Here is a 17,348-nt window from a genome sequence, read left to right on the forward strand (position 1 = left end):
GTACCAAAGTCATCCTTTTTTGGAGGGAAGAGGGGTAGCACCAGAGGGAAGGAATGGACTGGAAAGGAAAACTCAGAACAGTCCAAAGGGGCCTCTAAGTTAGGAAATACAAGTGGTCCATCCTCAATCTGTGTCATCAATCTCCAAAAGTCAGCTGATAAAAATTGCAGCCAGAACACTGAAAATACGAGCATTTGTTCATCAATTAAGGAATAAAAGTAAGCATAAATGATTTAACAATTACAAATTATTGCAGACATTTAAGTCAGGAAGCATTACTAAAAGCAGTTAGTAGCTATAGTAAAAAAAAAAAAAAAAAGCAAAACTACCCTTGCTTCTCCATGAAAGAAAAAGAACAACAAACTATAAAACCCAAATTAGGGAATTCTATGACTGTAAGAGTATTTCTATTAACCTCCAACAAGTGGATGAGGCTACAAGTGAAACTCTGTCAGATTTTTCGTCTGCATAAATTTCAATTAATCAGATAACAGATTCTGAACTGTAAGAGGAGGAGGATACATCTGTTGGATATGAGAAATTTAACAGAAAAACACACACAGGACTGTGTGATAACATTCCAAAATGCTGAGAAACAAAAACGGCCTCAAATCACCGTTATTAAAAAGACATGCCTTTCCCTAGTGAAGAATTTACACTCTGAAGGACCTGTGACAGGTAAGCCACACAAGTGAACACATCACAACAGCATTATTACAAGTGCACAAAATCAGCATCTATTTGCTTTGGATTTCTGTGCATTTCACAGACAAGAAAGGAAGCAGCTCAGACACTATCACAGCTGTTTTCCTAAGTGGCAGGCATTTTGCTGGGTCTCCTCATACACATCTCTAATCCTCACGCTTAAAATCCCACACCCAGGAAGATACACCCAGATGAGATTTAAACTGACCCCCGTGTAGAGATGGAGAGGATGGGCTCTGGAGACTAACCTGCTTCTAATCAGCTCATCGGACAGATTACATTCCAGGTGACCGTGGGCAAGTCTCTTAGTCTCTGTGTCCCACTTTCTTCCGCCTGTTATGACTAAACCAAAGGACGGCGGTGAGGTAAGGATCTAGCCAGCACAGAATGAACACACCCTCAGTGCTGATTATTATTATTATCCAAGATCACAAAGCTAGCAGGTGGCAGAGTTGTCTCTAGACCCAATGACAGTGGCTACAAAGCCTGTGCTTCTTCACTCTATTCTGAGCAGCCTTCTGGCAATTTTCATAAACATCGAGGAAAGCAACAGGCCACCTCCCGCAATAGGAAGAGAAGCCTGAGGCACGTGTCATGTGAAGGGACTAGAGAAGTTGCGGGCAATTAAGAGGGAGACTCCAGGGCGATGTGCCCAGGGACAGCCAGAGGCAAGAGCCACCAAACAGAACTGCCTGGTCTACACAGCCATCCCTCTGAGGAAGGCATCCGCAACCAGGTTGGAAGCAACTGCCACTGGGGCTCGGAGGCAAAAACTACTCACATGTGACAACGACCATTCACTATAACTGTATTTTGAGCCTATGTTTTGTTTCACATTTACTACATTTGAGCAAGTTGCGGCCTGTGGTTTTGGTGGCTGACAATGAGTAAACTGGGAATTATACTTTTAGGGGAAAGTTTTACATGCAAAATTTTCTAGCTATAAAAATAAAAAACTAAAACACGCAAAGTAGGGAATCAGACAGAAACATTTCATTTGGGGTGGAATCTTCCCACAAAAGCAAATGCTTTGATATGGACCTACGCACAGAATCATCTGAAAGGAAAACTACACTTTAAAAAAATCATACAGTATATTCCCAAGGTAAACAAACGTTTTTGAAATCACTGCTGCTAATTCACATATGTGGATTCCAGGAGGTAGATCACGAAGGAAAAACCTCCAAGACTAACCCACAGTATTTTGCCTTAATGGCATTGGGTTACATTCAGTATTGTTTTAATAAGTAGGTGGACTATTGGTTGGGGTCTAGAAATCGTTTGGTTATAGGGATATTTTTGTTGTAATGATATTTGTTATAATCAGATTTGATTTGTACATCTCCCAAAACAAATGTTGTGACAACTGTTAAAAAAAAAAAAAAAAAAAATTCAGGATCTCAGCCCAAACAAAACTAGCTCTTTAAAAATTTCATTCCTTCTTGGATGCAAAGACTGTACAATTCTCTCTGATATTTATTCTGAATATTTCAGTGATGTATCCTGCGCATTTTTGAAAGCCAAAGGCACATAATTTATAGCAGGGTTTCTGAAACCGTGCCCTTTTCACTGGTTGCTGGCATTTAAAGCATGTTTTCACACATCTTGCAATGTTCTAAGACTATCCAAATTGATTGGAATTACATTTTTAAAGCATTTTTAATTGAGTCCCTGGGCTGAGAGTATTCTACTCCCCACCTGGCCTCACTTGCACTTGTTTCTGTAACAGAAGTCTAATTGTGGCTGTAGAAAGTTCCCACTTAATCGAGTCCTTCTTCGCAGGGTTTTCTGAGCTAGAGTATATTTTTTCCTTATCTTTTAAATAAAATAAATCTCTACAAAGAAACATAGTTGCTGTTCAGTTTTGATAACCAGAGAAATGTGAATCCCTCTTAATCACATTTCAAACCTGAGCTAATAAGCACTCGAAAGTGGCATTTCAGGTACGAGAAAGTAAAAAGAGAGACTCAAGAATTCTCAAGTACGGCTGATCTCACAAAGGATGCTTGAGCCCTTGTGGAGATATGACTTTCCTAAAAACAAAGGTTTGGTGACTGGTAAGAATGGGCTGCCCCCAAATATGGCCTGATGGTTCCCAGGTCCTCTGTCTCACAGAAAACAGATTAGCCAGGGAGATGGCTCTAACCATCCAGATGAGGTAATTCTCTTCTCAAAAAGTCATTTCAAAGACACCTTCCAAAGCTTTGTGAGACTAGCCGTGGCCCCTGTGGGGAAGCTGAAATCCTACCTGCATAGGTGCCCCTCACTGCCTACCCCCCGTGGGAGACCTGGCTAGGCCAGGACTCTCCCCATAAGGGCAACACCACCCGTGCCCAGGTATTATCTCGCTCTCCGGGGCTCTGGCCGCTTTGTCATTCCTATTAAGAAAATATGGAATTTGCTTGAATCCTGGTATGACTCTTTGAGTAATCTGAATTCACATCCTAGGTGCCCTCTCCCCACAACGGGAGGGGTCTCTGATTTTTGTAAGCTCTGGAAGACAGAGACGTAGCAGAACACACATCCCTGAAAGGGCACACACCAAAAGATAAGCAAAGGAAGACAAAATATTGTTTCAATGGCCTAAAAAGCACAGGCCATATAAAATCTTCTAGACTGACATTCTAGAGAAACTGAGGTGAATCTGATCTCTCTACTTGAAGACAGAGCAACCAGGTAGCATATCTCTTCTCAACATTCACCTTTATGAGAGCCTCTTCTCGAATAGGGGTGGTGGCAGTCCCGAGCCTCCCCTGCTGCCACCCAGACCTGCCGTCATCCCCCAGCACCCCAGATGCTGCAAATATCCTTTTTCCCCTCAGATGCACCCCTGCCAAAGCCCATACCAAGACTGACTCTTGCGGCCTCGTGAGATTGCTCTGTTAACTCAGCCTGAAGAAAAGGAGCTGCAAATAAATCAGTATTATAGTGCAGGGATGTGTGTTCCTTCCCCAAACAGCCAACCTTATTGACAGGGATTAGGTGTATGAGTAGTAAAATTAATGAAAAGCAGCAAGAGTCTCTCCTGCTCGACAAGCATCTGTTGGGTATACTCCCTCTCCCCACACAATTAGAGGAACGCCGGAATTGTTACGGTTTACAGCACTGGAGGGAGAAGTCCATTTCACAGATAATCTGACACGAAAATAAAAGAGGCTCTCTACCAACCAGAGGCTCTCTACCAACCGCAGCGCAAACAGCGGGACGGCGGTCCTCAGGCCACTCCTTGGGCGCTGCTAAGGCTGCTCGGTGCTCCCAGCAGAGGCACACTGTGCCGGCACAGCAGGGGAATGTCTTTTAAAATGAGGATTTAGACTGACAGGAACCCACAAGGTTCTCCCCGTTTGGTCTCCAATTCCATCTATTATGAGTGGCAACTGGTTTTTGCTGTAAAATACATAAAAGTCACGCTCTCAGCTGAGGCTGAACTATCCCGAAACACGAAATCCCCTTTGGAATTAAATATGTGCTCAGATCAGCTGAAGTTAATTCTCAACCATCTGCACGTACAAGATCCATTTTGTAGATTTTCTGCAGCAAAATTTTAATCCCAGAATAATTTCCCCCACAGCCTAACACATTTCTGGTTTGCTGCTTTCTGCTGTCAGTATGGTGTTTGCTTGTGGAATGCAAGTTGATTTAAATATTAAATCCCCAAAGAACAAATGAAACCGAGTTATTTTCAAATTACCCATATTGTGCACTAAAAAAATATTAACAGTAAGATTCACTGGGCACCTACTACGTGTTAGGCAGCCCTGAAAATTTACCCTTACCACCTCCCCCTACCCGGGCCCCATGACAGTAACTAGGACAGAGAGAAGGTTGCCCAAAGTCACAAGGCTGGTAAATGGCAGAAGGCAGTGTGTGAACCCAGGCCCTCTGACCCCAGAGCTTAAGTTCCTAACTAGCATCCCTAGCACTGCTTTTCACCTGCAGACTGGTTATAGAGTTCATAGTGTGTCACACGCACAGATGTGGACAGGTCCCAACACACACCAGCTTCCCAACATGAAGAAATGTGGTTCAAACAGGGCACAAAGAGCCACCTTGAGTCACCCTTTATGAGGATGTTATTTCAGCTTTAAGAGCACAGCAGCCATGAATGAGGGGTGGGAAAGGAGGAGGAGGAGGGAAGACCAAGGCAGAGCTGTCTGTAAAACAGGTCTCTTCCAAAATACGCTTTTACACCTGTGGCCCCCGCCACTGCCTGAGGGGCGCAGCGGACCCATCTATTTGTCTTGGCCTAAGTCAATTTCTCTTGAACTCACTCCTTTCGCTGGTGAGCCTTTTATTGTGTTTCTGCCCAGGTCTCTTATAATTTTGGAGTCATGCTGAGTCAAGTCTGTGGAGTCTAGGTCTCTCTCTTTTCTTCTTCCAGCTCGTTAACAACAAACTTCTCGCCTTGTTGTCTTTTCAAGTTTTCTAACCTGCATGAAGCCCCTGCCTCCTCCCTTGAGGACTAACCTCTGTCGGAGGCGTCAACTGCTCAGTCCCATGGATGCATTTATCCCCACTCAATACCAGTCCTTTCAGGGATTTCCTCCTTATGAACTTCACATCTAGGCCCCTCCACTCGATCACCTAGTATTGAAATAAGCAAAATATCACCTACGAGTTGAAGCCTGGAGAGTATTCAGCTTACAGTTCGTTTTGGCAAACTGCAGAGCACTGTCACGTGATGCACACCGCCGCCTCCCTTTACTCATAAAGTCGCCTTCGCTGCTCAAATGATTACTAGTCTCTAGGCCCAGAGGTGCTGCAAAGATGAAAACAACCGAACATTCCCACTGTTAGCATAAACTCAGTCAATTTCCATTCCTTGCCACTACAATTCCTTAAGAGTCGGTCACATGACGTACTGGAACCGAAGAAGAACTACCACACGAAGGTCCCATCCATTCTTTCTGTCACCAGCAGGGGAGGGAAATCCAAAGGAGAACAGAACACAAAAGAGGAAGCTCCAGCCTTCTTGCCCCAACAGTGGGTGAAGCAGTCCTGACCAAAGAGGTCTTAATGAAGGTGCCCAAAGCCCTTCGGACTGGAATTAAAGACCAAACACACAAAGGCATGGCTTAATTTTTCTGACCACTCACATACATTTTTAGTAAACCTTTCAATTAATCATACCACTGAAATGCACTCCCCCAGAGGGCATTTTAACTTCCCAAATACAGTTTCTGTCTATCCTTGCTCAAGTGTTACATTTCTCTGGCATCATGAGGTATTCCAAATCTTTTACTTGCTATCACCAACCGCATGGTGGTGAGGTTTGCTGGCTGGTGCTTTTAAACAACTCCCATAGACCTATTCTGGTGAATTCTCCACAGGAACCTTTCTCCCGAGCACACCCACCACCTCCACTGACCACCTGGGCACTGAAAACACACTCCACAGCTTTTGAGTCAATACTCAAGGTGAACTTCCACATTCAGATATTTTAAAGGGAGAAATAGGCATACAATCCTCAGCCCAGAAGACTTTATATTTCGGGTTGTGACAGGGAAAATACATGCACAAATGAAGCCCGAGGAAGACCAAATGCTAAATGAAATCATCGAGCAGAAGGACAGCGGCTTCTCCAACACTCAATCATTTTCAGTCACACTATGTTGTCCGGTAACCTGCATTGATAATTCCTCATGAATAAAATGCCAGCATTATCATCGGCAGCTCTGTTGTTGACATGCTTTTGCTATTTCACTCAAAATACCATTAATTTTCTGGCTTCACAACAGCTGAGCTACTCCCCATTTGAATATACAAAAGAGTATTTTGTTTAAACCAAATTAAAAGCGTTCCAGTAAATGACTTCCGTTTTGCTAGCTATACTATTCTAGCATATACTGTTTTTCTTAATCCTCCCTACCTCAACGTCTGTCATCTCTCCAATCCAAAACACTTCCAGTATTAAAAATGTCTTCCCCCCTCCCCAATTTGGAAAGGGGGAATCGAGAAACTGACGATTTGTGTTACAGCATTCCTGACCAGCAAAACATCTGAAGGGCAGAAGTCTAGTGTGGCTTTTTCAAGGTTGTAAGACATGGTGGCCTCCTCAAATCTCTCACCTCTGTGAGCCAAGGTACATAAACAGCAAACTATTTTCCAGAAAAAGAAAACTAGACTAGACATACACACACACACACACACACACACAACTACACCTTCCATTTCGCATCTAGATAAGTTCCGACAGCCCCGACAGCCCCCATTTAAGTCGGAATAAAAACCTCTACTCCTGCCAAGCCCTCCTGGCATCTCACCACTTTATTTGTTCCCATTTGTATCTAATGCTTTTGTCAACAGTTCAACAAAAGTCAAAGCAAACAACCCACTGCAAACACTGGGGGTAACAGCAACAAGCATGAATCCTTCACAATTATCCAGCCCAGCTGCTCCAAAGCTCTTCCGGGCTGCTTTCATTTACAACAATGTCAACAAAAGGCTGAAACCCAATAACTAGATGGGTCAATATGGCCACTGTATACCCTCTGGAGGAAGAAACGCTGTGCTCCTCCTTTGCTGCTTCAGCAAACATGTCGAATAATTCAGTTGGATGGACAAGTGCTTGTCTAATCATTTGTTATGTGAATTATTCAATGACTTCCCACGTAAACTACTAAACAGGGCTCTTCAAATATTTCTGCGGCACTTCCAGCTGTCCGACCGCAGAAGCACATAAAGGAACAAAGGCCGATGAAAACCGAAATCATGACCCGCGTTAGTTCCCAGTGATAATCTCTAGTCTAAGAAAGCCAAGTCTTTACAACTAATCCTTTTGGGTCTAACCTTGCCTGGCATTGTCGCTACAGGCCTAAGCTTCACTATGACCCCGACTGGGGGTGGGGCCGAGCAGACGGCCACTTACTCAGCCATTCAGGGCAACCGCAGACCAAGCGTGGTGCTCCACCATCTTTTACCTTGTTCAACTTTAAAAGTCGCCCCCCGCCACCTTTCATAACCACTGCCGACAGGTACAATATGCATTTACGATTTTTAAGGGAGCATTTTAAAAGCATCACGAGAAATGTATTAACGAGCTACAAAGCATAGTTTAAAAGTACCTGTTCCTAAAAGACTGTACTTTAGAACATCGATGCCCTGGCCTAATTTTGATAAAAATGTTGACGTTTATTTAGCGAAGAATTACTTTGAGATGTAATCATTCCAAATCCCCACTTTCCTTTCTTTTCTCTTAAATGTACGGCTTGTGAAATCATACATAAACTAAACGGCCTGGGAAGGGGGAACCCTGACTGGGGTCTGGGCCCTCATCCAGCTGCACCCCTCCCTCAGGACCGAAGGGACATGACACACTCCCTGCCTCTAGGCCCTGAACTGGGCACCAGGACCCTGCATTCCTGACCTTCACGCAGGGTTTACCCAAGTCTTTCTGGAGCCCCCCAAGGGTAGACCAAGGTGAGAGTTTGCGCATACCTGGACCTGAGGGCAGCCACTGGCATGACAACAAAGCTTTGAAGTGAGAGCTGGGGTATCTACTACAAGAGCACAGGTGAGGGCCCACGTGGTTCCAGCAATGAACTCCAAAGGCCCTGAGAATTTCAAATTCAATCCTGGCCTTTCAGATAATCATGAAAGTATATTTATTAACTGGAATTATAACTCTTAAATAATCAGACATATGGTATGAGGGCTTCCATTTGTACTCTTTCCCAGGCCCCACAAATGTTAGGGGTAGGACCAACAGGAAGCTAGCACGTCATTTTGTGGGAATCCCATCTTTTGAGATCACTTCTACACCAAACATTCCACTGCAGGGCATCAGAAAACCATGCGAGAATTTTTTCCCTTTAAAACCTTTGGTTTTTTACAGATCCAGGTATGATCCACAACAGGAACAAAAGTACTGATTTTATTTCTATGAACACTTTAAAAACATAAAACGTTAAAGAATTAAAAATAAAATTCAACGATTATGTTGTTTGCTAGGCTAGTCCATAGAGTAAGGATAAAATATCTGAATGCTAGAGACAGCCCTCTTCCCTTCTAGATTATTTGTGTCTGCTTTCCTTTTCCAGCCTCCAAACAGCCAGATCATAAAATTACTGCCTGTAATGCACTTGGTCAAACACAGGTGAAGGAAACAAGAGATTCAAACTCACGTCTGCTCACGATAGCCAGTGTACTCACCGCCACTTATTACTTCACTGCAGGAGTCTCACTTCTTACCAGAAGCGTCTAAGAATTTTTAGTTCTTGGCATAAAGAATTGTGCTTTCAAAAAACAAATACTAGACCAGAACACGAAAAGCAACTTGAGAATTCTACTTCCTCCTAAAGGTCTTTAATAACCCCTGTAACTGTTGTATTTTCTGAGGCTGGCTTCCAGTATCAACTAGAAAGTTGGTAACTTTAACAAAGATTCTTGACGAAAAAAATACAAAGATTCTTGAAAGAGGACAATTTCGTCTGAACTGAAATGGGGCTATTTACTGGGAGCAGCAACAGAAAACTTTTTTTAATCAGAGAAACCACCTGAAAAGCAAGGTGAGGGGGTTCAAACACCCACAAGTCCAACAATAGAACGTTTTAGCCTATAGTCCAGTTGTTTTGCTGATTCCTACAAAATACTACCTGAACACAAGTAAAAAGGCACGCACCACCATGGAGGCTGGGGGTCTGCAGAACGCTGTCACGGGCACTGCTGTCAGCGTTTGCTAAAGGTCCCAGGTTTGCATGGATTTGCACATCAGCCCAGGCAGCCTCCTGGGAAGACTGCCTTCAAGAGCTGTCCTCCAATCACCATAAACTACTTCTATATGCACATTTTAAAAGAATTCAGGACTAACCAGAAGCTTAGAGAAATGAAGAGAAACCATCCATTAATATATTTTATTCTACTCAGAAGGCAGCACATCTCAGTTCCATACTTTAAAAGGAAAACAACTGAGGGAAGGGACTGTATATCTAATGTTTACCTTGCACCCCCAAAGACCCAGTTCAGGCCGATTTGCCCTCCAGCTGCCAAATCAATACCTACCAACTTTGAATGTTTAATTTAGGCTGCACTGCTCAATTTTCAAGTTCATGTATCGACACCAACACGTTTCAAAGTCAGGAGCCATTAAAATAATAATTGGGGGTGAGTTGTCTACAGAAAATCAGGAAAATCGCTCCGCCTCAGAGGTTCAGAGGTGCCTTTTTAATATCTAAAGGTAAACATACACACTGACAGTTCTTCCTACCTAAACGACCCTCAATTATTTTAAAGACAATCAAGCAAATCATATATGGACTAGCATGTTCCACGGACTTCTGTCTTAATACAGTTATTAAAGCAACTCTTCTCCCTACAAACTAAACAGACGACATCCAACAAGGGACACTTTATATGTAATATTCTTTCATTCCTCCTCAGGGAAGAAAAAGCGTCGACCCATAAGGAAGAACGGAGGGCGACCAAAGAAGGGGAGAGGAAGAAAAAAGGAAGAGGAGAAGGGAATTGAAAATGACAAGGGTGAGCAAACCCGTTCACAAGCGAGCATCTGGCACTGACAGGAGGAACTGAGGACAGAGTCTGCGGGATGGCGCTACCGTCTGGAGGGAGGGCACCAGTTTGAAAATGGGAGGAACCGAAGACAATCCTATTGGGAGTGGGGGAGTAACTTATCTAACCAAAGTATTATTCCTGGATGCCTTGCTCTTTAATTTTCTATTAGTCACAGTTTGCTCCATTTTCGCAAGGGCAAAAATGTCACCAACTTAGTTTAAAATTTCCTAAATAAGGACAGACTAGGTTACTCCCAGATTTTTATTATGAAAACAGGTTCCAGCCTAAGCACCCAATTCAGGAGCCTCCCTCCGACAAGCCCAATGTGGTGTGGTTATAATCCCCAGGCCGAAACTGGGCCTGGGGCTGGGGCTGGGGCAAGGGTGTGGGACAACTCTGAGACCTTTCAGGTCCTGATCACTGTGGTAGGAACGCAAGTGATTATTTCAATTTTCTCCAAAGATTATTTTTTCAGGGCAGCCCAATAAACCCAATAATGCCCAGATTTACTAGAAAATTTTTTATTCATTTCCCCATGCACCAGAAAGTAAGCTAATAACATCCCACCGAGAGTGCTGTCGGGCCAAATCCCTCCACTGCCGCATGCACTACCAGGATAAATCTCCCTTCACTTGCCATTCCACCATCCACTTTAGGGCAAGACCCTGGGGACTGCTCCAGATTACCCCTCCGCACACAGTGTCACAGGCACAAGCCCGAGTGGCCCAATCAGTGCCAAGAAAAGAACAAACTAAAAAAGATTAATTCACAGATGTTCATGCATTTCACATACACTGTGCCCCATGGTCCGTTGCTAGGGCAACAGGAGACCACCAGTGCGAGCTTTATTGGCTTTATGAAGTGCGTCTCGGGGACTATAGTCCGAGAAATGCTGCATAATAATAGTGTGGCTTTTCTGAAGCCTTGTTTTGTGCTTATCCACATTTAACCTTCCCGAGTATTATAAAGAGCCATCGTTATGCACAGCCTTCAAACCCTCCCACCACCACCAAACTGCCTCAACTTTCTATCTAGAAACATTAAAATGCATCTCCTGGGGGTCCATTTTGGGAAGATCCATGTGAAACTGCTCCACCAGTTCCACAAAGGAAAAAAAGACCTACAAGCATTTAAAGATCACTATATTAGTGCAGCTGACCACATCAACGATTTCTGAGAACAGAAGCTACTACCAAACCAAAACGTGCACATGCCCCTTACTTTCTGTGCATGGGGAGGAACCTGGCTTTTGAACATCACAGTCAGTTTTAACCGGAAGGAACAGGAGAACCAGCAAGCCTTACCGGGCCGAAGTCTCTTCCTATCTAGCAGAACTTTCTGTGATGATGGCAATGTTCCATACCTGCACTGGTGTGGCAGCCACGGATGGCTGCTGAGCACATGAAGTGTGGCTAGTGCAACGGAGAAATCAGTTTGTAAAATTTTATTTCATTTCAACAAATTTAAATTTAAAATGCTTCACATGGCCAGTGGCTACCGTATTCACGCAGTTTTAGAGGCTTACCGAGACAACTAAGCACGTTTTAAAAAGTTCACAAAATGCTGTCTCTTCATGCTTTTAGTTTTTGCTTAATTAACACAAATATAACTCCAAGTAAATATACACAGAACAGTATTCACGACTGGCTGTCACTCACTGTGCTGGCTCCAAACAGCCCCCCAGCGGTGGCCTAATCAGCCGGGTTCTTTGTCCAACAGGCCCAGGGACGAAGACTGACTTCCCCTCCTCCCCCACCCCACCCACCCCAACCCAGGGTGGGAGGTTAAAATCACAAATGTCACAACTCTCAGAGCAGTAGCACAGATCAAGTGTTAATCTAAAGGGAAGGGGTGGGTGAGGGGGAGAATACAGGCTGGCTGGGTGAGGGAGGATCTGGAATGAAGAGGAGAAAAATAAAGCCAGTGAATAGATCAATAGAAGCAACAGCTTACATTCAGATTCACAGGAGAAAGAACACACTGAGACAATCATTTCCTGGGAAAAGCTCAAGCCTAATGAGAATTTACTCTGCTCCTTTATGTGACAACCAGCCCTTTTGTGGCACGGGCTTCCTGACTGACAGGAACCCAGGGCCCCTTAATAGGATTTCCATATTATTTCCAACACCTGCCCAGAAGTTATTTGTTTACATTGAAGGAGGCAAGATTCTCAAATCAGACATCTGCTTCTAGTTCAGGCATATCTTAGGAAACCATCTAGAAAGCAGCTTTGTTACCATGGTGACATTTTTATTTTCCGCCTTTAGTTGGCTCAAAACATTAGCATTTCCAATTTTATTTTGTTGTTCAAAAGGCCAAATGTCGCTCAAGAAAACAGAAGTTTAAAGAAAGACAAATGAAGAGAATACTCAAAAATTTCTATAATTAAAATGACCATAAGAAATAAATAAAAATGAGAGGTGTTATTATATCGCCTACTGGCCTCTCTCATTGGGTGGCATCACTAACCTGTTTACCTCCCTCCTCCCCTCTCCTCCTCCCCTTATATCTGAATACTCAGCAACTTGAAAAGTACCAATTTTGAAAGACAGATTCAAGAATCCTGAGGGTGTGATACAATTAAATAATGAGTCCATTTCCATGAAAAAGAATTCCTCTTGCTCACCCTATCACCATCTTAGAAAGCTCACTTACAAGGACAATACTTAAGACATTTTAACTTCCACCCCACTGCAATTCAGTACAAGGGTCGGGGGGGGGGGATGTGAAGGACAGGAAAGCATAAGCTTTTCTTGAACATTTAGTGGTTGAGGAAGGGATGGAATATTCAACAGCCAGGGAAGAAAGGTAGATTATGTGGGAGGGGGTTCCGTACAAGTATATGTGGCTGTTTCGCGAGGGGCTGAAGCCCAACTACAGGCACTGGGGATCCCACGGGTGGGGGGTGCTTAATCACCAACTACGACTATCACAAATAAACAGAAATCTAAGTTACAATACTAGTGAGGGAAGCCCAAAATGTTTTTTATAGCACTGTAATTTACTACAGGCAGAAATAATTGGATTGGTTCTGAGCAGCGAATCCAATAAAGTTAAAGTAACAGTACTTTGGGTCGATTTTTAGATTCAAAGTAAAACAACTAAGTATTCAACTCTAAGATTTAAAGTTTTGATCTGAAAGATCTAAGCAGCATTTAGTCTTGAAATACGATTTTATTACTTTCATTTAGTGGCAAGCTTATTTCAGAGAATCTAAAATGCTTGCAGGAAGTACTACTCAGCCCTCAGCACACTTCCTATCTAGTCCTCTTTCATGAGACCCAAACTGTGTTCAATCCTGTCCCAGAGCAGCTGTCATGGTAAAAATTAGATATGATTCCTCTTTACATCTGAAAATACAACCCTTAGTGATGGCCCCCAGGTGTAGGAAGCCTTTAACCTAAAAGATACATGAATTACTTCAAACCATCATAGAACAAAATATGTAAGTTGGATACAGGTAAATGGAAGGATTACCAGAGGGAATGATTCAAGAAAGCTTGAGAAGTGAGAGTATGCAGCTACCCCGGGTGATCTTATAATTTTGCCAGAGTAGGTTATGAGTTAAGTGTTACTGGAAGAATACAAAAAAAGATGGTGAACAATTCTTTGACTTCTTTTGGTAGAATTACCTACATTTTGAGAAACCAAAGCTTTTGAAATTAAAGTGCTAGTTAAAACGTTTCAATACGTCTTGGGCCCCTCTAAATTTTTTTTTAAAATGTTAGATATTAACCTTACCATGCAATAGTTTCCATGAAATAATTAAGAAATTTAGACACATTAAACACCAGGATGAAAATGTTTGTTTAATAAATAAGAGGGCTGGATCATGGAGGAATAGAAACCACCCCTGCCAAAAATCAGTTGGGGAAGGCAGACTCCACCACCAACCCACCCCTGTTAATTACTATTTGTTCTGCCTGTGTGATCGGTGGTGGAGGAGGGCACAGCAAACAAGCACCGTCTCCCCCAGTCACATCATTAATCCATTCATGCTTGCCACCTGAGGACCAGCTATGCCCTAAAGATATTTATTCATCTGTTCGACAAACAAACAATTACAACATATTTTCTGGAATTAGGGCACCTGTTACATTTCACACAGCTCACATGCCTAGAGGCAGGTATCAATTAATACTGAACAAATTACTGCATCATAAACCCACAGAACAAAAGTTCCTGGTTGTCCTTTGATAAGGTAACTCTAAATAGTAAAATACACATTAGAAACAAATACTTCTATAAATAACAAAAAAGCAACAATGATGCTGAAACATTTAATTTCGTTACCGTCTTATTTTGTAAAATTGAAAAGAGTTAAACACTGAATGCTTGAGAGGCATACATTAAAACATTAAACCATCCCCTTACCCTCAACCCCCCAAATGAAATACAATTACCACCGTGTTTATTTAGCTAATGGTATAACCAACTTTAATGATGAAACATACCCTACGGAATAAGATTTTTATTGTAAAATTCACTTGCAGGATGGAACTGAATTACTTAAGAAACCATCTAATTCCAAATGCCTGAAAAAATACCCAGCATTATACCTTTGAGATCCAGGGAAGTTAAACTGACTTGCCACTGACACACAGCTTACTAGAGGGAGCAAGGATTCCCAGCAGGGTCTGGATTTTCCTAATTCTATTATAATTCGCCTTCTTAGCTAATCCTAGATTTGTCTTCCTATACAGTTCCAACAAAAAAGATTAAGATTCTTGCCCTCAAGGAGCTAAAAATTTAATGGGAGAGAACTTTATTCTGTTGGGGCACAGGGCATCTATAGGACACAACCCACAAGGACACAGATGTACTTGACATACTTAAAAAATTCTACTTAAAAATCTATTTTTAAAGGCCTGTCTTAAGCAATACTTATGTCTGGAAAGTGGAGCTGGACTTCAAATAAACATCACAGTCTGTGTTTGAAGGTTAAAGGATACAAAGGGAATTCTGTTTATCAATGATCAGCATCATTTCTAGATATTTTACTCCCTTGTTTATTAATAAATTTCATTAAACTGTTTATAGCCAACAATTACGTGCAAACCTAGGGATCATTCTTCTACCCATTTTCCCAGCATAAGAAAAAGACTTTTCCTGGCATGATTCAGCAGAAAGTATTCTTGCCACCACAAGGAAGCACAAAGAGACACCTAGAATATGGGCCATTCTACAGAAGGCTAGACCAGGTTCTTCTAACAAGTCAATGGCATATGAAAAATCTTCAAAGTGAAGGAAACACTTAAATTAAAAGAGACCTGAGAGATATTAAAATGAAATGGATCCTCTTTGGACCCCATTTCAGGCCAACCAATTATTGGAATTCATCAAAGATGTTTGCTTATAGGCTGGATATTAGAAGCTGTCAAATAATTACTTTTATTGAGTGTTTAAAGGCAGTATGTCTGTTATTGGGTGTCTATTTCTAGGCAAAAAAAAAAAAAAAGGGTCTATTATTTAAAGAGATGTGTTCATTTTACATCCTGAAGTACATAAAGGCAAATGCATGCTATCCGGGTTTGCTTTAAAATACTTCAGCAAAGAAATAAAGGAATAGATTAAAATGTGCCTCAAAATTGGTAACTCTTACACACTGATGTTCAGTATATGGAGGATCTTTGCACTAGTATTTCTACTTCTAAGTACATTTCAAATTTTTATTAATGAAGAATCAGACTGGATCACGCAGAAAGCTTTTCTTTGAGGGCAGTACTGGCTATGTGACCTTGGACAGGGCCTTAACACCTCCAAGCCTTTCTTCACATCTGAAAAGAGACTAGCACATGCCACCCACCTTCCCAGTTGAAATCTGAACTATGACTTACACATGCAAGCAGCGGGACTGAGTAGGAATCCACCTTATTGTTCCCCTAGGTCAGAGTGGATAAGATGCAGTGTCCAAGTTACACTCCTGAATTAGCTTCTTTTCTCAGATTACTGATGACTGAGGGAAAAAACAGGACATAATGCAAGCCCGAAAACAGTTTAAGTTTGGTGGTGGTGTTTTTGCTTTATTTTTCATTTTTTGTTTATACCCTTCTCCTTGGTGTTCTATAGATTTCATCTATTCCTCTTTTTAATCTAGTCTCCTCTTACTTTATGCCTTTGTCTTTCTATAACATGTCCTTTTAAAGTCTATAGTAATGAAAATCAATCCCACCCAGCTTTCTCCTGAAAGGTAAAATTACAAAATTCTTATTTTGAACAGGTGCATGTGGGGGTGGTTTAAAAACACAACCCCCTGGACCATTTGGTTATCCCCTCTCCCACTGTTCCCCCTCTCTTTCTTTCTCAAGTGGCTTCTTCTCCAACTTTCTCACACACAAGACATGCCAAAGGGTTAAACATAAAAGGCACACTCTTTTTGGACTGTTACTCCTTTCAGACAGGAAAAACAAAAACAAAAAAACACCAAATCACACAGGTCACACAAGATCCTGGAACAGAACCTTAACCATTAAGTCTTGATGTACAAAGCGAAGTGGCAAACGGAAGTAATCATTCTGTTAGTTCAGGCTAAAAACCCACTTTCACCTGTAACACCCAACTAATGAGATAAAAGTGCTTTCTTGGCCTGAATCACATACTTCAATTTTTACATAAAAACAGCCTTAGTCTAATTCTCTATTAATAAACATTTATTGCCAACAGGAAATAATTGGAGATGAGATGAAAAGCAACGTATGATGTTTTAGTCATCTGCACAGAATAAACACCAAATGCAGCTGAGGCAGAATGAACAGGCATTGTCTTAGATGTGACTAATGACCAGATTAGTAGGAAAACCCTTAAACAAAAACAAAGAATTCACACGGGGTGGGGGACACACAGTATGTACACTCATAGAAAAGCATTTAGCTTGAAAAACAGCCAAATCTAAATTTAGAAAAGTAAAGTGCACCATCCTTACTTACACTAGCAAAGATCACAAAAATTATCAAGTTCAGTACTGGCGGATTGTGTGAGAACAAACACGGCCTTTTAAGATGGTACACTGTTTCTGGAGATTAATCTGGCAGTGCCCAAGTCGCTAAAAATGATCGTACTCTGATGATGCACATAGCACTTCGGGAAAGACTATCCAATGAAATAAGAAAAGCACCACCACTTTGTAGGAAAAA

At 42.0% G+C, this 17,348-nt stretch overlaps 1 protein-coding gene across 9 annotated transcripts in view; it reads right to left on the minus strand.

Annotated features, from left to right (window-relative positions):
• Window positions 1–17,348, minus strand: part of LOC103663284 (TLE family member 4, transcriptional corepressor) — a 139,135-nt gene that overhangs the window by 46,496 nt on the left and 75,291 nt on the right. The gene's annotated exons all lie outside the window — the stretch shown is intronic.

The sequence above is a fragment of the Ursus maritimus genome, unplaced genomic scaffold (genome assembly GCF_017311325.1).
Source record: "Ursus maritimus isolate PB19 unplaced genomic scaffold, ASM1731132v1 scaffold_34, whole genome shotgun sequence".
NCBI classification, from domain to species: Eukaryota; Metazoa; Chordata; class Mammalia; order Carnivora; family Ursidae; genus Ursus; species Ursus maritimus.